The sequence below is a fragment of the Bactrocera neohumeralis genome, chromosome 6 (genome assembly GCF_024586455.1).
Source record: "Bactrocera neohumeralis isolate Rockhampton chromosome 6, APGP_CSIRO_Bneo_wtdbg2-racon-allhic-juicebox.fasta_v2, whole genome shotgun sequence".
NCBI lineage: Eukaryota > Metazoa > Arthropoda > Insecta > Diptera > Tephritidae > Bactrocera > Bactrocera neohumeralis.
Genome location: NC_065923.1, coordinates 22,354,085 through 22,372,185, shown reverse-complemented (window position 1 = coordinate 22,372,185; position 18,101 = coordinate 22,354,085). Strand labels below are relative to the sequence as shown.

The 18,101-nt window shown below is 32.2% G+C and overlaps 1 long non-coding RNA gene across 2 annotated transcripts in view; it reads right to left on the bottom strand.

Moving 5' to 3' along the window:
- Positions 1-1,030: 1,030 nt before the first annotated feature.
- Positions 1,031-18,101, bottom strand: part of LOC126761698 (uncharacterized) — a 166,723-nt gene continuing 149,652 nt past the window's right edge. For both annotated transcript variants that reach the window (XR_007667389.1, XR_007667390.1), the window contains one exon: positions 1,031-1,193. This is a non-coding gene — a long non-coding RNA (uncharacterized LOC126761698). The remainder of the gene's footprint in view (positions 1,194-18,101) is intronic.

Below are 18,101 nucleotides of genomic sequence, written 5' to 3'. Positions count from 1 at the left end.
GTGCAAAAAAAAAATAATAAATTAAAAATATACAAAAGAAAATTAACGAAATTAAGAATATTTAAAAAATTAAATTAAATGTTTTTTTATCTAAAAAAATTAAAAATCATTTTGAAAAGCTTTTACTTTAGCAAGTAAAGTATTGGAATAAGCATTAAAAATTTAACAATTAAAAAAAAATACAACAAAAAATTAAAAACAAAAATTTAAAATATACGTATGTTTAAAAATTTAAAACCTTTAAATAAAATAAAAAAAAAAATATTTTAATAAAATAATAATAAGAAAAGTTAATATGAATTTGAAAAAATTAAAAAAAAAATTAAGCAATGCAAAAAACTAAAAAAAAGAAATAAGTAAACGTTAGTAAAAATAAAATAAATCTTAATTTTAAAATTATATTCATTTTTAAATATTAAAAAAAGTATATTAAAATTTTTTTTACTTTTACTAAAAAATGTAAAAAACTTAACAAAAAAGATTAAAAAAAAAATTATTTAATTTCTAAAAATTACAAAATTATTTTGAAAAATGTTTACTATGTATTTGCAATAATCTTTTATAAAGCAACCTAATTAATTAATTGTTTTTTTTAATCAACTCGTTAACATTGCATCCTATGTATGTATATAAATTGAGTAAATATCTCATTTTTGCCCTTAAAAGTAAACTTTCCTTTAACCACTAGCTATCAGAACTCTTTTTACATCACTTTTATTAAAAATAAAAAAAAACTATATCGACTAATTCAACATTTTCCATCAAACCCAACATATAATCCAGAAATAATTCGCCTTCAGCCGACTAAAACACTCTCACTCGCATCTAAGCGTATAATTGCAAATAAATACTAAACACATAACACTAAATACATATGTACATACATAATATGTATACACAAGATATTATATTTGCTTGGCTAAAATTAACTACTCACCTGCTATCGATATGTTTGCAATGCGTATACTATATATATATGTATATTTATGTATGTATGTATGTATATACATATATTTAGTAAGCGTTACTTTGTTGCTTTGCATCCGACAATTTCGCTTGTTGTCGTCAGCATTCACGCTCGTCAATGCTCGCATCTCACTCGTCATCAGCAGTTAGTCATGCCAAAGCCGTTTTGGAACAACATTTAATGGACAGAACTTCAACATCATATATCATCAGCGGTGTTTTAGTGGCTGAAACAAATAAAAAATAACGGTTAATTAAATTAATTAATTATTTTCATTAAGTATTAGTGAAATAAAGCGAGGTTAGAGGTCTCAAGTTGTTTGAAAGTGAGCGGGTGCTGAAGAATATACATACATATGTATATGTCAAGAAATACATACATACCATGTATGCATACAAACTGTATATGTATGTATTTCTATACTCAAAACAACAACAAAAATAACAAAAAATATATACATATGTATGTATAACCCACTTTTATAAACATTAAATTTTATACAAGAAAAGTAGCGTTTTTCAAGAAAAAATATTCATATGAGCATTAGGGTGGTTCAGAATTTTTTTTTTTAATCTTCTAAAATTTTTTAAATATTAAATTTATGCAAGAAACGTATTGTTTTTGAACAAAAAATATTCATATAGTGTAAGGGTGATTCAATATTTTATTTTTTATTTTTTTATTTCCTGTACTTTGAAAAATTGATTGGTAGACCTTAATAAATTCTAAAACAAAAAATGTTAAAAGAAATTTCTCGCACTTTTCTGTTTTCCATTTTTCAAAAAACTTCATATCTCAGTTTACTTGAGTTTTAGAGTGTTTAAAAAGAAATCAATTATTTTTTCTGTTTATAGTCTGAAAAATTGCTTGGTAGATCCCTGAAACGAATTAAATTTTATGCAAACATGTAATTTTTTTGTGTAAACAATATTCAAACGGATGTTAGGGTGTTTAAAAATCGTTTATTTCTTATATTCTGAAAACATTGATTGGTAGACACCTTAGAAACATTCATATTAATATATTAGGGTGGTTAAAATATATTTTTGTATTTTTTTCTTACTTTCTGTACACTGAAAAGTTGGTTTTAGACACCATAAAATAACATATATTAATATATTAGGGTGGTTCAAAAAAATTAAAAATTTTTTTTTAATTTTTTTTTTACTTATTATAATATGAAATACTGGTTGTAGACACTTTTAAATATTTCTATGAAAATTAAAAGAAATTTCCTATGACTTTCATTTTTATATTTTGTAATATTGTATAGTAAAATTTTGTACTATTGTACAGTTTTATATCTTTAATATTTGTATAAAATTTAAAACTTTAGAAATACGCTCTTCTACAGTTTTTTCGTAAAACTCAACGTTAAAAGTCATTGAAGTTGTCATAATAATTTTTTATTAGCGGGTTATAAAATTAATCAAAAATGAAAAAAAAAACAAAAAAAGCCCTAAATAATAAACATATTACCATCCAAATGTGTATGTTAGTATGTAAAATAGCACAACCTCTTCATTAAATATGATTTATAAACTTTTGCAATTTTTTTTTTCAATTAAATGATGACAAATCGAACGGTGAATTGACTCAGTGGGAAATGATTTATAGCTGCTGCTCTTTCTGTCTCACACAAGTGTATAAACACATGTACCTGTATATGGTATACATATGTATCAATTGTATTAGTAAACTCTTGGCATCCGCAGTACAATATAAAGTAATATATATTTATGAACATACATATGTATATATCGTATTTAGAAAAATATACAAAAATATCTACCTCCTGCGGTCAACTCAGCAAAAATATAAATTTCGCAGTGATTACTGCACCTGCTGCTAAAAATATTATTTGTTATAACCTCAATTTTATAGCTAATGATATAAAAATATAATTACTTTTAAATTTGCTTGAATTTTTTGAAAAATATTTTTATGTCACTTCTTATTTAATGTACATAAATTATATTTAATTGAGCTACATATTTTTCGAGCAATATTTTGCTGAATTAGTACTTGCCTATATATTTATGTAGATAATAATGTGATATATAAATGGGAATGCATATAGTACATATATGTATGTGTATATGTACTAACGACGAGTGGCAACAGCGAGCTGAATTCAAGTAACAGTTTATATGCTTAGCAGCAGCTTGAATGTATCGAGAATAAAGCAAACAAGCTTATGTACTTGGTAAGAAGCTGACTAAAAGTAGCCTTGCGGGAAATACACATTTGCGCAAAAAAATTGGTGCGGTTATAAAAAAATTAAGTTTTAATGATTTTCTTGTGCTACACTTGAAGAAATCATTAAGCGAATGGTAAAAAAAATAATAGTACTAACTTTTAGTACATAGTCAAACAGTAAAAAAATTAAATTAATAGAATAGCAATTGATGAAAATAGCAAACAAAATTAAAAAAAGTGTGTACTAAATTTTAGTACATAGTGAAACAGTAAAAAAATTAATTCAAGAGAATAGTAATTGATGCAAATAGCAAAAAAATAAAAAAAAGTGTGTACCAAAATTTAGTACATAGATATTTAGTAATAAATTAAAGTTTAGAACTTGTTTAACCTTTTCAAGAGTTAAAAAACATTTAGAAAAAGGTACTAAAAGATTTCAAAAAATCCACTGTAATTTGTACTAAATTTTTTAGTACTAAATTTTGTTGAGCATCTTGGAAAATAGTGCTAAAATATTTGTGTACTAAATAAAAAATTCCACTCGAATAAATAAATTAGACATAATTTGCTGAATAATTAGAGTTTATCTTAACGAAATTGTAAATAATCGGTATTATTTAGTACTAAAATAGAAAAATTGGAAAAAAAAACATTTTCATAATTTTTTAAACTATTCAAAAATATCCTAAATTGCTCAAACTTTATTAAAAAGAAATAGTTGTTTTGAATCGGGATTCTAGAAAATTAAGATTTTTTAGTACCTACAATAATTTCCTTATGCTAAGCCCAACAGCCAGTACTAAATTAAGCGGCTTATATCTAAAAACATTTAGTTTTCTTTGATGTGGCTTCGTACAGGGTATTTGAATATTTTTTTAAATGAATTTTTTAGTACTAAATTTCACAAAAATTTGTAAATTTCTTGCCAAAAATTATATTTCGTAAATATTCTTTGAATTTTTTAAAGTCAATAAAAATATTTAGTACTAATTTTGTTGTACTAAAAATTGTCACAGCTTCAAGGTAGTACTAAAACTTTTCATAGTTTTTCCGCGGTACTATTTATTTGTCAGAATTGAGGATATGTTTTTGCGTGGTACTAAAATATATAAAGCACTGCAGCAACTTTTTCCTACAGGCCCTTTGGGCGTAATGCAACATTCATCAAGCCAGTGACAGCCAACAAATAAGGAAGGATAGTAAAAAATTGCTTCGAGCCAAATTCATAGTTTTTGTACGATGAATGATGGTGCAAAGGAAACAGGAAGCATATGATGACTCTTAATTCGTATTTACGTAGCTCTCTAATGGCCGGTTCGCTGTTGGTTTTCTGCACACGACTGCAGTAGCGATTACAGAACGATTGCAAGGCTTTGTGCACTTAAGTTCTCGGCTTGTTGTTTTTATTGTTGTTTCGCTACTTCTTCGCCGTTTTTTTTTGCTTTGCTACGATAAGCATAAGCAATCGGTGGGAAGTACATAATAAGAGTAATAAAAAATAAAAAAATAAGAAAAAAGAAGAGAATTGGCAAAACAAGTGCCTGCGATATGAGCAAACAGCAATAAGGCGATAATGCAAGCAATAAGTGATATGCGCATGTGTATGCGTATGTATGTGTATTTGTATATATGTATATATTTGAGTATATATATGCATATGCATTATAAATACATATATGTATGGTCATTTGGGAGGAAGCTTCGAACCAAAGAAGTGAGTAGAAGTTGAGCCAAGGAAATATTATTGGCATATACACATACATATGTATGTATTCCAGTATATACCTATTTATATATGTATAAGCATATATGCATATCAATCATATTCTGGCAACAACCAACAGCGCTTAAAACCAAATAAGCATTCGTAGCTGACGTTTGCCGCCAACCGCTCGCTTACCCCTCAGGGACTACTAGGATGGATCAAAAAAACTGTTCACTACATTTTTTCATTAAATAACTTCTTCACGAAGTTTGACACGGACTATAGTCCAAGATATAAATTCCAATTTTCAAATCGGACCACTATAGCATATAGCTGCCATACAAATTGAACGATCGAAATTAAATACTTGTATGGAAAACTTTTTTATTTGAAAAGATATCTTTGCGAAATTTTACAAAAATTATTACTTAAGACAATGCTACATTCTTCTAAGAAATTGCGAAGATCGGATCACTATAGCATATAGCTGCTATACAAACTGTAACATCAAAAAACAGTCCTTGTATGGAATTTTAAAAATGTTCGAAAATTTGGCAAATTAATAAAGTAGCAGTGCTATTATACGAAAAAATTTTCTAGATCGGATCACTATAGCATATAGCTGCCATACAAACTGTAACATCAAAATCAAAGAATTATTAAAAAAAATTAAAAATGTTTACCATGTTATACATAAAATGAATGTTTATCTAAAAAAAATTTTTTTTGGCCTACCCTACTGTACCCCACCACCAAGTGCTTAGCGGGGTACTTATTAATATCCCCCACATATGAGTGTATGATATGCAATAGCAACAAGTAAAAGCTAAAAATTCTACTATTAATATAAAAGGCAATAACATCAGAAAAAAACAAATCATCAGCACAACAACAACAACCTGTTTCCTTTAGCATTTCAAGCTGCTTGATGGTTAAAAAGCCGGCGAGTAAGTAGCTGCCGATTGGCTGTTCGCTGTTATAGCTTTCTGCTGCCATAAATATGCATAAAAAAATACACACATTTATATCATATATATCGTATACAATATACATATACATACATATGTATATAGATATACATTTAGAAATCTTGCCATGAATAACCATTTTAAAGTTTCACTGCCACGATTCTTGTGCTTATAACTCTTTCGGATGTAGTTTTTCTTGTTGTTGCTATTACCATATAAAGTTTATAATCGTGTATGCGCATTGTTGTTGTTCTACTACTTTGAAGGTCAGCACAATTTTCGCACCAAAACTTTTTCTTCTTCTTTTTCCTTCTAGTTGACTTGTCGTTTGTCTTTGGCTTGCTGTTTGTGTTTTTCGAAAGTTCATTTCAGCGACTATGAAATTAAGTAACGGTATTTTATGTGTGCTAAAATGGCAGCGTAACAAGATGGATTAATGACGGGTTTTTAAATAATTTCGATTTCGATATGAAATTTTTATTGTAAAATAATATGAGAAATATGTTTTTGTTGTTATCCATATAGTATTAAAAATTCGAAAATTCTGCTGAGCTGATTGTCTTAGCAAGAAATAAATTTGTTTTCTTCTTGGTTATTGAAGCTTATTGTCTTATGAAAGCACATTTTATGTCTAACCAATATTTTAAAGGCTAATCTCAATCACTTAGAATCTTCTTGTTGCGGCTTTTGGAAACTCAAATTAAAGTTGTGAACTCCAAAAGACCTAGTACTAAACCAAGTTTGGCCGCTAGATGGTAGCCATAAAAAAATATTCTATAAAATATATGTACCTTAAGTTTGAAGATTGAGGTTAAGTCTGCCTTGAGATTCTATAAACTCTATAATAAAGGTAGTCTGATACCCAATGCGAACCTGGATATGCCAAGATAATGTCATAAAATTCCTTACTTTACTCGTATTCTATTCTAGTTATTCTTTGCAGTGATTCATGATTTTTTTTAAAATCAGTATGGAACTCTTGAAAAGCACTGCTCTTGTAAGTAAAGGATCTCTCGAGAGTATAATTATCTTATATATGTAATAGAAAATCGGTTCCTATAATCCGCAATATACGATCTTATTGAGTTCGTAAGATGAATTTTAAACATCTTCAGAAGGTGCTCTAAGAACTCAAAGCTCTCACTTTCTAAAGCGACGTTAAGATGGAAGGCCAGAAAGCTTAAAGCTTTTCAGTCTAATGTAAGAAGAGGCTTTCTGTAGATTTTACTTTTCTTATATAATTTAAAATCGGTTTCAAAACCCTTAAAGAGTACCCAAAACAGTTATTTTCTTCATATACTTCTAAAAGGACGTCTTCAAGCTTATCTTTGAATAATGTTATGAATCTTTGTTAAAATACTTAAACGATCTTAAGCAGTTCGTAAGACAAATATTAAACATCTTCAGATGGTATTCTAAGTATTTAAGTATTTGAACTTCGCAAAACGAGGTTAGGATGGAAGCTCAGAAAGCTTAAAGCTTTTCAGTCCAATGTAAGAAAAGGCTCCCTGTAAAGTAAAATTTTCATATTTAGTTTAAAATCGATTCCAAATACCCACAAGAGTAGCCAAATCAGATTTTTCGTCAAATACGTATATTTCTATGGGACTTAACTTTGCTGGGCTTTATTTCACATTAGTTGTAAGAAATCATTGTGAAACAAACTATTTAATTGATAAAATTCTTCGAAAGGTATTCTTAATAGTTGATGTTCTGTCTGCCTAAATTGGGGTTAATGTGAAAACTTAAAGCTTTTGAAAGCTATTCCAAAATTTCGGAATCTTTAGAAATTATGAGTGCCTGAAACATAAACCTTATAAATAGTTTAAAATCGGTTCTAAATACCCGAAAGAGTAGCAAAATCAGATTTGTTTTCTATATGTCTCAAATTTGCTGGGCTTTACTTAATATTAGTTGTAAGGAATCATTGTGAAACAAACTTTTATGATCTTATATTGCCATGAAGCTTTATTCAATTGATAACTAAGAGCTTCGAAAGGTATTTTGAATATTTTACGTTCTTTCTGCTTAAATTGAGGTTAGTGTGAAAGCTCAACAAGCTGAAAGCTTTAAAAGCTTTTCCGAAATTTCGAAAATTTTAAAAATTGTTAGCTTTTGATACATGATCTACATACTACAGGAACTATTGGGCGCATTTCATACAAAATTTTTCAAGAATAACTAATTTTTAAACCCAATTTGATCCAACCAAATTTTACAAGCATGCGATCCTTCCGAAATTATTCTTTCAAACATCTTCAGCGGGTATTTTAAGTATACGCAGAGCTTTGTTCACAAAGGGAGTTTAGTGTGGAAGCTCCAAAAGCTTAAAGCTTTAGAAAACATTTACAAAATTTCAAATTTATTCAAAATTATGCGCTGCTGAAGACTTAGTATGTACTACAGAAACTATTTAGAAGCCATACATTACAATTTATGTCACAACTTCTACTTTCTTAGCTCATGTGGTCCCAAAAAAAATTTTGCAGTTATGCGATCTGCTCAAACCTTCCGATATTTTACTTTCAAGAACCTAAAAAAAGGCAAATTTTTCAAGCTCAACGCATCAAAGACACACACGCTCAGATACATATATGCCCAGCATAAATTTTATGGACGCGTAATTTTTTTTACACGGCATTTTATTGGCATTTCACTGCTTAACCGTGCGTTGCCTCACCACGTTTTATTGCTGTGCCGCAAATTTGCGCGCCATTTCGCTGCCATTTATGTTAATGTGCCATCTCATTGTGGATAAAAGGCAAAAATTGCTAAATGACAGGCGGCCGCCACCGCATTCCCCGCCGCGTATGGACATACATATATATAGTTATATAAGTATATGTATATACATACATACATGTATGTACACTTTAGACTCTATATAGCTGTGTTTTTTTGTGTGTAGATAGGCATAGTGTTCGTAGACACAAAACAAGAAATATAATAACAACAAAAAATTAGAATTTATAATTTTTAAATATGTACATATGTAACTACGCTGGCTTGAGCTCATTTGTGACTAAGAATATATGTTTGCAGGTGCAGGTAATATACAGAAATTTGTGGAAATTTTATATAAATATATATTTTCTGGCAGAATTGCAGACTAATTAGTTCTTAAAAATATTTACACAAAAATTTCAAGACTCGAGCGCGAAAATATACCTCAAAAGTTTAATAAAGAGTTATCTTACCAGTCCAAAACAACACCTTAGCCCCTCATATAGTCATGAGAAGTTAAAAAATAGCAAATGAAATTCTCAAACTTGGCTTAGTACCCATACTAAATGGACCAGTCATATGCCAAACACGCTCCAATTGACTTTTGGGCTTGCAAATATTTTTTTTTTTCATAAAAAACAAGGCAGAATTCTAGATTAGCCAGTTCTCAAAACATTTTTCTATAAAAATATGCGGACCCAGGCACAAAACCGCAAAAATAAACCTCAATTTTTTACTAAATGGTCCACCTCTCGATCACAAACAAAGTTTTATACCACAATTATAACTAAACGTTCTACTTTTCTATCAAGATCTACGTCTAAACTGTCCACAGAGTCATAAGAAGTTAAAAAATTACAAAGAATTTTTCAAACTCGGACCAATACCCATCCTAAAAGAACCAGTATTCTGCCAGAAACTCTGCAATTGACTTTTGGGTTTGCAAAAACTTTTTTGTTAAACAAACAAAATAGAACTGCACTTTTCTGACACATTTTGGACAAAAAATTGAGAAACCCAGTTGCAAAGTTGCGAATTTATACCGTAAAATTTTACTAATCGGTCCACTTCCCGATCAAAAACCATGTCTAAGCTGCTTAAAGAGGCATGAGTGGTGATAAAATTACAAAAAAAATATGGGAGTAAATTCAAACTTGGACCAATACTAGTCCTAAATGGACCAGTCCTTCACCAAAAACGTTTCTATTAGCAGTTGGGTTTGCAGAAACTTTTTTTATATAACAAACAATATACATATCTATACAAATAATGTACTTATATGTGTTATTAGCTGTAAACTTCTTGCTCGCAACGTCAGTGCCAGCAACAGGCTGCCAATCACTCAACACATTTCCACTGTCCATTGCACAATTAAAGTGGTATGTACATATGTAGATACATAGATTGAAAAGAAAAAAACGAGACGAGCGAAATTCCAGCGCATTTAATTAACAAATTTCTGCAATTCACCGACACCCCTGCGCTCCGGCGCGCTTGGCCCACTGACTGCTGACATGCCTCCCTCGCAATCGCACTCGCACTCTTCAATTAATCAAAATTAGCTGTGTCAATAAAGTTGTTCGCGTACCCCGTTCAACAGGGCCACACACACACATCCATGCATACATATATATGTATATATGTACCCTGGGGTCTTGCGCTGCGCAGTTTTATAAATAGCCGGCGATTGTGAGCTAGTTGACAATAAACGCTCTCGACTTCTTTTATATATTTTATATTATTTATTCAATTTTTCAACTCCAGACTTAAGCGATTTGCATTCAGTTTAGCTCACATTACACCATAAAAGTGTTCGACCAGTCATCAAAGCAAAGAGTTTCTAACTCAGTTTGCTAATTTTGTGCTGCCATTTAGAATTAACACGGCAAAGCTATAAAACGCCTTTGATTTATTGCTCGTCAATGTTGGATTTCGGCGCATAAGTGGTCGCTCAGCCGCCTGTGTGGGCCACACGTTGCCGGTTCAGATGGACTTCGGCGCTGCCCAGCTGGGCAAAGCGCCTCATTTGCCTGTCCCGAGTGCGGAATTGAAACCGCTTGCTTTGGAGGCGTTTCGGCGCTGTGAAAATGGGTGCAGCGCCAGCGCGGTAATTTGTCACAGATAATTGCAGTGTTAAAATGTGAAATTGACTCAATTTTATTGTTGCTAGTTGTATGCATTGTCAGCGGCGAAAATTACTTGAAATAATCGGAGCTCGCAGTTTTGGGCGCCACCAAAGCGATGACTCACTGTGATCGTGAGCTTTTTATATTTATTTAAAGCCGCAGTAATTCGATAACTGCTGCGTTATAAAATGAAAAAAATTATATAAAATTAAACAAAAAAAATTAAATGAAATTACATAATTATATAAATTAAATAAAGTATGTGGAATGCAACGAAATCTTGTAGCGCAACAAAATTTCGCCACGCTCGTAGTATATAGATTGCTACTTGAGTGAAAGCTGAACAGACTTGAGTATTTTTGTTTCTTAGCTGACTCACGGTAATATTTTTGAACAAAAAATGTTGCCACCCGTTGGAAATGTACAAGCAAATAAAAAAAATAGAATGTGGAGTGTTACTAGAATGTCAGTGACAAATGAAAACGCAGAGGAGGACGAAAAAACTTTAAGAATTCTGCAAATTTAAAAGTATTTTAAGAGAGTTGCCACCTGTACGGAAAATTTAGCTCATCAAAATTGTTATAATGAGCAATGCAGCCAAAAGATTTTCTTCGATTATTTTAATATTTTAATTTGTGTTTAAAAAAAAGGTTGCCACCTTTTCGAAATTTACAAGTAAAATAAAATTATGAGATAAAAAAATAGTAGAATAAGCGCCATATTATAAAGGTTAAGAATACATAAGTTAAAAAGTATTTTAAGAGAGTTGCCACCTGTAGAAAAAACTTAGCTCAACAAAACTGATGAAATGAGCAATGCACCCTAAGTTTTTCATTAGTGATTTTAATGTTTTAAATATTAATAGTAAAGGGTTGCCACCTGTCGAAAATTTATAAGTATATAAAAAAATAAAAGATAGCGTAGACTAAATATGCATATTATTTTGCAAATGTTTAATAATACACAACTTTAAAAATATTTTAACAGGGTTGCCACAAGTTTGAACAATGTAATTCAATAAAATTGATGAAATTAACGATGTAAGACACAATTGGTATTACAATAAAGGCTTGTAGAAGGAAGAAGGATTCTGTTGTTTTTTTAAGGTGTTGCCACACTTTTACATTATTTTCATTATAAAGCGATTCGGAAAAATTTCTATTCGCAATATTATTAAAAAAGCATTGCTTTGAAGTATTTGTTTGGCCTTACCGTTATATGATATAATGACTTGGTCTTATTGCACCGCGACCTAAGGTTTATTGTGCCCTCTCCTAAGTCACATCGTCCCACTTAGCTCCAGCATATTGAAAAATTCCAATATACTGCAGGGTGCTAGTGAGGTGATGTGATTCCTATTTGGAAACATGGTTCCAAGAGCCTTTATCCTGTCGCAGAACCGGCAATTTGCAAAAGAAGCCAGGCCCAGGTTATATAAATGCTTTTTGAGCTTACAGTGGCAGGTGCGAAAGTAGCCTGAGCTTATCCTTAGCAAGGCTGATTACCTATTTAAACCTGCTGAGTTTGAGGTTGGGTCAAATGTGCAAGGTTTTGTACGATAACATGTGGCAAAGCGAATTCATAAAGCTGCTCTCATAGAAACCAATTTGCAAACAATTGGGATAGTTTTCACATGTGTGACCTGGCGTTGTTCTGATAGAAGATCATTGCTCTCCGTTTTGTCAAAGCTGACCACTTCTGGGGTATTGGCATAAGAACAATTTATCCTGGGACCACATCGGTGGAGCAGGGAGAGTTATTTATATGAAATATACCGAAGATGCCAAGGATTCGTAGGTTCATCTTTCGAAATTAACTCGGAATGGTTGACATATTTTCATATATAATGCTACTTGAGTGGCACAAAGCACAAAGTGATGATCTTGAAGTCAGCGAAAACTTGACTTCTGCGAGCTCTTCATTCCCCTCTGTCAATGACGATAACAGTGAAAAAGTTAAAGAAACTGTGCTTGGAAATCATCATGTTGGCAACAGAGAGATAGTAAGGGATTTCAACTCTTTTGAAACGACTCGAGACATTTTGGTTAATTTTTTGGGTATATTTTGGGTATGTTTTGGGTATGGTAAGTGTTAGAGGCTTTAACGTGGAAATTTATTAGTTGGGCACTTAAATTGCCTGCCGAGCCATAATCACTGCTCACAAGAAACACCTTCAACTGCCCAAAATACCCCAAAAAAATATTCCGCGTAAACTTTCACCAAAAATAAGCTCCCTTAAAGTACTAAATATCGATTTTCTTTAACGATTTACGCACTTCGACATGGAATCCAAAAAAAAAAAAAATTTACACGCCAACTAAAAATAAACCAAGCCAAACTAAATATGTTAAATAGCAGTTGGGAAAACTTTGAGAAATTCAACAAGGTCTCTAATTCGACTAATTCGTGGAAAGCGCCTCACTCCGGCGTTGTTGTTGGCTTTTGGCTGTTGGCTGCTAAGCATAAATCATTTTTATTAGACATTTCCCTTGGAAATGAAGCCAAACATGGCAGTGCCACGTAAATGATGAAGACGCACGCAACACGCAACACGCGCTACGCACTTCAAATTGCCCACAACAACAACAATAATAACAACAACAGCAGTAAATACTGCATAGTAACAGCAATGCAAAACTGCTGCGGAAGGTTGAAGGCAGGCAAAGGACGTTGCATAAAACAAGTGAACACGCACAAAAGTAACAAAGTCAGCAGATATTACAACAACAACAACAAAAACGAAATGTTGCCAGTGTGCTACAAATATAACTGTAGTGTAAGGATAACGCGGCAGCGCGCATGTGGGCAGGAAAGCTGCCATTAGTAAGCGGCAATAACGCTGGCTCCACAAGCCAGCAACAGAAATGTGTTGCAAAGACATTCATTCCAACGTACACGCATACATACGCACAGAACACAATCATTGAGCCAGTGTTTACTTAAATGCACATAAATGTCGAAAAAATGTGTGCAGGATCAATGTAATAAAGTCAGAAGGAGCTTGGTGTAGAGCTGCCGCGCCGTGTGGCATGCAACCGGGTGTGGTTATAGCCGCAGTAACACACACACATATAACTAACAAACACACACATGTGCATATGTGTGGATTTAGATATTTTTTATGCGCATAAATCCACCCATATGAGTACACGTATTACAAAAACAAAGAAAAAAATATGTGGCAAAAAATAGCAAACCTACCCCTAGCTGATTTTTTTGTTGTTTTCTTTTAATTTTTTTTCGTACTTGTACCTACACATGTGGTTAGCGGTGGTTTGGCTCGGCTTATGTGCATACGGTGACACAGAGTGAGAGGAGTATATGTGTGTAACGGTAACAGATAACCATTTTTTCAACGCTCATTTCTTTCTATTTCATTCATATGTGACTTTTGTTTTGTTTTTGTGGTTGACAGGATAAGAGCGGCCGGCAAGGATAGATACATATTTATATAGAGTTTATGTCTGCTTCGCTCATGCCGCTGTCGTTGACTCCTGCCACCGACAATGTGTGGTCGGCTGTCGCACATACACGCATCCAAGTGTGCGCATGTGGGGGCGTCGCCGACATGCCAACGGGAACGGTAAATGTGCTACAGCCAATATGTGTACACATGTGTTGTTGCTGTATTTCTTTTTCGAATTTTTTTCTGCGCAGAAAAATGTCCGTAGTCATATTGGCAGCGCTATGGTCGCTTGTAACGCCTCATTCACTGCATACACTGTTATGAGATACCACGAAATTCCTGCATGCCAGGATATTTAAGACTCTCTGCGTCCAGACAGTATTACAAACAACAAATTGAATGTGTGTGTGTGTGTGTGCATGCGTGTGTGTATAAGTCACACATGCCGTGTTCTCGAAATGAGTTCATTCAACTGTGTGTCGACAGTTTGCGACAATTTTTGTGCGAGCATGACAAAGTGGCCATTTTTGAAAATACACATGCGTCCTTAAAGTTGCGTAATTACTGCTTGAAAAATTGTTTTGTAAGATTATTACACTTTTTGAGTATCGTAAATTGTTTATTATTGTTACAAGTTACATAAAACTAATTGTTTCAATATTTTTGATATTTTTTTAACACAAAATCCGCAATTAGTAAATGAAAAGTGCCTCCAAAGTGGTCAGAAAACCAAAAACAGCAACAAAAATCTTAAGCATGCGAGGATCGCTATATATTTTTAAAGTAAACTGAGTGTCTGTTTGACATAAATGACAAATTTTGTGAAGATATCTTGTCATATAAAAAGGTTTTCGTTAAAGGTGCTTAATTTTGATAGGTCAGTTTGTGTGGCAGCTATATGTTATAATAATCCGATTTGAAAAATTCCTTCGCATAATGTAGCATTGTCTTGAGTAATAATCTGTGTAAAATTTGGTGAAGATACCTCGTCAAATCAAAATGTTTTCCATATAGGGCCTTCATTTCGATCGATTAGTTTGTATGGTAGCTATATGCAATATTAGTCCGATGTAAACGATATGTTCGAAGATTATAGCACTATCTTAGATAACAATACATGCCAACCCTCATGAAAATATCTTGTCAAATAAAAAAGTTTCGCACACAAGTACTTGATTCCGATCGTACAGTTTGTATGACAGCTATAAGCTGTAGTGATCCGATCACAAAAATTTCTTCGTTTATTGTAGCATTGTCTTGAGTAATAATCCTTGTAAAATTTCGGGAAGATATCTCTTTTAATAAAAAAGTTTTCCATACAGGAACTGACTTTTATCGTTCAGTTTATATGGCAGCTATATGATATAGTGGTCCGATATCCACAATTTCGAGATATAAGCCGCTTCTTGAAGAACAAAAGAAGTTTGTAAAATTTCAGATCGATATCTCAAAAATGGAGTTCTTTTTTTCAAGTACATACAGACAGAAGGGAGTATACATATGTAGATCGTCGCGCTGATCATTTATACAGAAATGTATTTTATAGAGTCTTCGAAGTTCCCTTTTTGATTACATAAACTGTAAGTCAAACTTGGGGAATAAAAATGACATAAAAATTATACTTATTTCCCCACCTTAGATCTTAAATAAAAGTAGTATGACAGCCAAATATTTATCTCTACTATTGCTTTAGCCCCTTAATGCTGAATTTTTCATAACTAACTACGTATTTTTCATTAATGGATATCTTAGACCTCTTATATACCTTCTGAGAAACTTCACTAAAATCTGCATTTTAAAGAATATCAAGTAGAGCTACAGCCACTTGTAAGATCCAAGTCATCTGCCTGTTTATCATTTTTTGTCAAAGCAAGAAGCTGCCTACTAAAAGGTTAATTACCATCCTATATAAGACCCATTCAACTGGTATACTCTGGAATATCTACGACCTAGTTTTGGTCCTTTGCGACACCAAATGGAGTTCAGTTGCTTTGGTCCAAGAAAATTAGTGGGGACCTCAAAGACTTACAGCGTAGTCTTGCCAATGCGGGACAAGTGCACAAGTCTACGGCTTAAGTTTAGAAGACAAAATCCTGTATTTGTGTTTAAATTTTTTATAGCGTCTTCCAGAATAGCTCTTCTTTTCCAGTAGTCATCTCGAATTTTGACTCTGTGCCTAGGCCAACTGATGACAGAGTTTTTGGAATTATCTTCTTAACTTCGCAAGGAAAATACCGACTCCGTTTTCTGACTAAAACAGTATTTTCAGAACTGTTCCAAATTCTTTAAATAGCCGAAACCAACTTATACTAAGTACAGAATAGTCCAGATTTCACACCAAATTGACCGAAATTTTAAGAGAATAATTTTAGTTTTGTCTTGAATATTGACTCGTAAGATTTAAGAGTAACAACCAAAGTATTTTTTAAATGAGAATTTCCACTAATCTTGTGTCTTGAGCGCGCTTTCATAGATTACTATATCGAACTATCTTATGTGTGTATAATGAACCACCTCAGAAAAGCTGCTCTAAGTTGTCCAAATTGAAATAAAATCACCCCAAATAGTACTCACGTAGTTTAGTTCCAAACTTTTCTCTATTCTTGTTATAGATCAACAAAATTTGTTAGAAATGACGGCCTTATAATCCAGTCTACCAGCTTTTGTAGAGAAATCTAGAGAAATTAACAAGAATTGGTGCATTTGAGGAAAGAACTATGATTCATAGTCACATCGTAGGTATAAGCACATATGTAACTGGCGCTCGCTAAAAAATTTCCAGGCACTTAACGTGGTCTCTTCTTTAATTTATGTTCTACTACATTTAAGCCGAGAGAGAGACCTGTAGGTTAGTTTGAAAAACAGTGGAAGATCTTAAGAAGCTGGAGTTTAAGGTGTTACCTTCAATCACGCTAGTCAATAAAATATCTCTCATGCCATTTCACAAACATATTGATAAAAAAAATCTTCTAAAAAATAGCAATAACAATGTACAAATCATGATTTCTTGCATGCAAAATTCGTACTAAACCTCTGTATCTGATATCAAAATCCTAATGAACAATTTCTCAAGTTTCAAGCAACCGATAAATTAGCTCGTTAGTCATCGTTAAAGATCGTAATTTCTTTTAAAAATGCCAGTTTTAAAGCATTATAAAAGGTGAGCGAATATTTGAAAAAGTCAACTTTTAAGTCCAAAAAACACGTGTGAGAACTCTCCCACTTAATGAAACGCAAAAATATCAGTTATTCAATTAAAACTATGCATAGAAAACATTGCTGACACTACACTTAACATTCAGCTGTCTTCTTCTCTACTTTTTTTCTGCTTTTTTCCTCTTACTCCAACAACAATGCAATAAAAGCTGCAAAAATTAAATCATCTTTACGGCATTTATTTTCGACTACAGCGTTCCAGCTGCATGATAATATTAATTTATTTTTAAACGCTGAGCGCATAATTCGTCATTACTTATTACCAGTTTGTTGATTTATTAGTGAAGCACTTGAATTTTCACATTTCATTTCATTTCAACGCTGGCCCAGCCAGCCATTATGGCCGCTGGCCGATGATATCACCTACGGCGTTGTCCCTGCAAAAAAGTACATACCTACTCACATACTTGTATATACAGATGTGATTATTTGTAATTATATATACATATATACATATATAGTATATATATGCTAGTGCATATATACTCTTTACTAAATACATATATACACTTTTATATGCTTGTAGATATTTACGCTGTGTGTCGGTTGATGTTCAACGTCTTATCAGTGCCTGTCTGTTACTCTGCGCGGGTCTTAAATTACAATTACAATAACAATTACAACAGAAAATTGATTAACGTAAAGCACAGCTGCGTGCTAGAAAGCACATGGCATTAATTTCCATTTGATAGACCCAAGTCAGTCACAGTAATCGAATCGTACAAAGTTTACTAAGCCACGTTGTTGCAAAGTGGATTAACTAATCAAATTAAATTAAATTAAAATATTA